At 34.1% G+C, this 4,876-nt stretch overlaps 1 pseudogene; it reads left to right on the top strand.

Moving 5' to 3' along the window:
- The first annotated feature begins 2,143 nt into the window (after nucleotides 1-2,143).
- On the top strand, nucleotides 2,144-2,619 carry LOC101587580 (annotated as a pseudogene).
- The last annotated feature ends 2,257 nt before the right edge of the window (nucleotides 2,620-4,876 follow it).

Genomic DNA, 4,876 nt, shown 5'->3' with positions numbered 1-4,876 from the left:
TACTAAATACCACATAAATGAAGACTTATTACTGGAGAATATATAATTTACTACATTTCTTCATGTTAGATGAGAGGTACAAGGTAAAATCATATAAGCTAATGACAATATGATATAAAATAGACAGTTTTTATGTTAAATACACTGATAACACTTTTAGTTGTTATTTTAAAGTAAAGTATGGTTTTTTTTACAAACACATAGTAGCTAACATTCGAATATATTAACAATTATTGTCAGTATCATATGTCGTGCATTTCAAATAATTATTGTATCAATAGAATATTTACAGTAATTATAATTTGAGTCACTGAAATGTCCTTTGATTTTCCTCTCTGATTTTAACAAAATATAATCACTTTATCAATCTCCTCAGAGAATTTTTATAATTAGCATTTGGTGTTGACTTTGAACATTTGTAAGGCCATACATCCAAGAAAAATAAATGTTTCATTGCAACAATTTACATTTTGAAATTCTAAAATATCTAGACCATAATCTTAACCAGTAATAAGAAAAATCACATTATCCAATGATAATTATTATTCACAAAGGAATGTGGATTTTGAAGGCCAATCATGAGGCAAAAACAACTTTCTCAAAATGGGATAAGTGTAAGGGCTGGTTGATACAAAAGGAACAGTCTGTCTGCTACAGTACAAGATCGAGCACACAGAAGGACCAATTGCCACATCTCATCTGTAGTCAGGGGAGGGAAAAATGTAAGAGCTTCCTAAGAACTGGAGGGAAGAACTAAGAGACAAAAGATAGGGATCAGAGCTTTTTTCTCATAGTAGTACTTGTTTTCATTCATGCACATTCCTGATTAATAGAAACAACATGGTTACTTAGTGACGTGAAAGAGTCTAACATTCCTGTTAGAAAATACTTTTAACTGTGTAAGTGAGAACATACTCACTGCCTAATTTTCTTTTAATTTAACCTAATATGATGCCATACTTTCCTTTTCTTAAAAAATTATTAGCAGTATGAACAACCAGTATCTATACAAATAGGCTTGTTCTGTTTAATGATTATTTCTGTTAATTTATTCAATAAACAACTAGGAAGAATGTATGCAATGTGTTAATTATTGAAACTGTCCTACCAATTTGATTTGAAACTATCTCATTGTTATTTGCTTATCAATAAAATTATGGGACAAAAAGAAAAAAGAAAAAAAAAACCCAACAGAAAACAAATGCTAGTAAGGCTGTGTTGAAGAAGGAACCCTTCTCCATTGTGGTGAGAGTGTAAACTGGTTCAACCACTATGGAAATCAGCTTAGAGATTCCTCAAAGAACTAAGACTGGAGGTCCCATTTGACCCATCTATTCCCCTTCTAGCCATTTTCCTAGAAGAATTAAAAGCATCATACTGCAAAAAAAAATTATTCAATAAATATTTGATGAATATTCAGCATACATAGATACCAAGATATTTCTTAATGGTACAATAGTGAATCAATAGATAAAAGACTCTTCCTGATGTTTGTTCACTAAGAGGGAAGATTTTAAAAATCTGGTAATTGATTAAAGAGTGATAAGTACCCACATGTTAGTGGGACATATTGAATTGTATTTCTGATGTTCGTGGAATCAGAATGTTCCTTGCCAAGTTAGAAGTCTGCATTACAGTTAGATAAAGTAGGAAAGAGAAGGCAATTTAATCCATTTACATAGTACAAAATATTGTATTATATACTGTAGAAAACACAGTTTTGAATTGGATAATTTTATATTTATGGAGCTATAATCATAATATTATATAGCTATAACTATAACTAGTTTAGTAGTAGTAGTGTTTATATCATCTAAGTGTACAGAATGTTTATAATGTGTTAGGTAGTGTCTTACCTATCTTACATTAATTCCTTTAATCCTCATGGAATGTTTATATATTAGTAATGTTGTTTACCATTTATAAAGTTGCAATTAGAGAGGTTAAGTAACCTGCTAGTTAGTGACAGATAGAGATAGACAAGCAATTCATCTGGGTCCTCAGTCTGCATCTTCAAGAAGCATTTCATTTTAAGAAAAGATAAATGTAAGTGGCTTTGTCCACCACTGCCTTTCTTCAACTGGTAGGAACATCTTTCTGCTCTCATCTGCTTTGGCCCACAGTCTTTTAGAAACCAAATGCCATGCCTTCAATTAAGCTGCAGAGTTTTGATGGAGAGATATTTGAAGTCAATGTTGAAATTGTCACACAGTCTGTGACAATCAAGACCATGTTGGAAGATTTTGGAATAGATAATGAAGGAGATGATGACCCAGCTTCTCTACCAAACGTTAATGCAGCAATATTAAAAAAGGTCATTCAGTGGTGTACCCATCGCAAGGATGACCTTCCTCCTCCTGAGGATGATAAGAACAAAGAAAAACAAACAGATGACACTCCTGTTTGGGACCAAGAATTTCTGAAAGTTGACCAAGGAACCCTTTTTTGAACTTATTCTGGCAGCAAACTACCTGGACATCAAAGGTTTGCTTGATGCTACATGCAAGACTGTTGCCAGTATGATCAAGGGGAAAACTCTTGAGGAGATTCACAAAACTTTTATATAAAAATGACTTTACTGAAGAGGAGGAAGCTCAGGTACACAAAGATAAACAGTGATGTGAGGAGAAGTGACATGTTGTGTTTGACACCATAATGCTACAAGGATTGTTCCAAATACTAGTTGTACTGCTCTTTATAATCAGTAATATTAGACAAACAATAGACAAATGCAGCAGCAAAACAATTGTATTAGTATAACATTATTCTTATTGTATGTGTAGTTTGAGTTACAGGTTCCAAACCAATGGCTGAATTTCTTCTGGTCTGAGCCAAAGCTGCTGGTTTTCTTAACTCTGAATAAAACTGAATTGTGGGTTCTCTGTAGAAAGTTCACATTTTGAGCTTTCCCTCTTTTTGTAAGGTGATTTCTGTATAAGTATTGTCCAGTTAACTTTAGTGAACTTTTCCAAGTGGGCATTGTAAATAAAACAACTTACAAAAGTTTTATGCAAAAGAATTAACAAAATACTATCTTTATTCAGAAGTTGGAAACTGGAAAAAGGCTACTTGAAGTAATTGTTCCAAGTGGGGTTGTTTAAAATGTCTTCTAGCCTCCTAGAGTCAAGCGGTATCACTGGTGTAGATTAGCTTGCATGTAGCAGGATTCCCTTAGTTGGACCTGAGGACTTGTTTGATTTGTTTTTAAATTTTTAATCTCATCTTTGAATATGTTGCCTAGAGACTCAGTAACTACAAAGTTTGTGGTTTGGGGGAGAAATGTAGCTAGACAGTTTGTTAGCATTTCAATTAAAGACAACACTTAATTCATGACATAGGTCATCTTTCTCTAGTCACTGTTTCTATGTGGGGAAAACTATTCACACAACTTGCATGTACAAAGTCATATAACCTCTAATAGTAAAGTGTGTGGCAAAAGCAAAAAAAAACAAAAACAAAAACAAAAAACAAACAAACAAACAAACAAACAAAACAAAAAAACACCCATCATGAGTGCAAGATACTTTGAATAAAAAGTATATATATATATAAACATGCAAATAATGGGAATGTAAAACACTCAGGAGAATACTTCAGGCTTTCTGGGGCTTTAGCATTTCTTCTTTAGCCTGTCATTAGCAGACATGTTTAAAACATATATAAAGTCTTTTCCTAGATCAAGGTATTTTCTTTGATTAAAAGAAGACTCATGATCTCTTGATATCTGTTATGTAGGCTGCAAATACAAGGTTGCAAAGAAATGTAAAAATTCATGTTTCTCCTGGTGAAGCTCATTCCTCCTGCTACACAAATATGGGCACAGGGTATCCTGCTGGCTGGGTACATGGTATCCTGCTGGCTGGGTGAAGGGTGTCCTGATGGCTGGGTACAGGATGTCCTGCTGGCTGGATACAGAGTGTCCTGCTGGCTGGGTACATGGTGTCCTGCTGACTGGGCACAAGGTATCCTGCTGGCTGGATACAGGGTGTCCTGCTGGCTGGATACAGAGTGTCCTGCTGGCTGGGTACATGGTGTCCTGCTGGCTGGGCACAAGGTGTCCTGCTGGCTGAGTACAGGGTGTCCTGCTGGCTGGGTACATGGTATTCTGCTGGCTCAGTATATAGTGTCTTGCTGACTGCATCTGTCTTTTCTTAGAAAGTAGTTCTGAATCTGTAGAAGAGCTTGAACATCACCAGCTGACATTCATACTGCATGAAGCAAAATGATTCTCCTCATCCGACTAGTCTTATGGGTACTGCGTGTCAATCTTTAGTGATGCTAACTTGCTATGAATTCTATACTGCTGAAATTTAGGCAGAGTGGCTCTGTAATGACTCAGCAATTTAATGGTGACTACAAAGGCCTATTAGGAGATCTTTCAGCATAATTTTCAATTATGTTAAGCTGTTTCTCTAATCACTATTCTTAAACGTGTTATGCATCTGGAAATACAAGTTATTTGGTGAAATCTGATCTCAATGGAAAGCTTTAATGCTTTATATCAAATGAAAACTAATTTAACTAAACTATCTATGCTGCACATTAATATTAATCAATTATATTAAATGAAGGCACTGTGAATATGTTAATTGCTTTCATTAAAAATTGATTCCCTTAATTACTTTCTAAGCAAATATTCTTTACTAACTTAAGTATTTGCAACATTCAAATTCAGTACGTAATGGGATGTCAAATTTTGTTGAGTTCCTACTTTTAAATCTATTTTACAAGTTTAAAATGTATTTACAAAATCCAGAACTGAATGTGATTTTGATTTGAATAATGTAAATTTTATTGAATAAAAATAATATCTCTTGTTTCCATTGTTTAATAGACCAGGCTTCTCAGCATACCACTTTCTGTCTTCCAAAGAAAA

This window comes from Octodon degus, unplaced genomic scaffold (assembly GCF_000260255.1).
Source record: "Octodon degus isolate 3935 unplaced genomic scaffold, OctDeg1.0 scaffold00391, whole genome shotgun sequence".
Taxonomy (NCBI): Eukaryota; Metazoa; Chordata; class Mammalia; order Rodentia; family Octodontidae; genus Octodon; species Octodon degus.
Note: the sequence above shows the minus strand (reverse complement) of the source record. Positions and strands in the feature narration are given on the sequence as shown.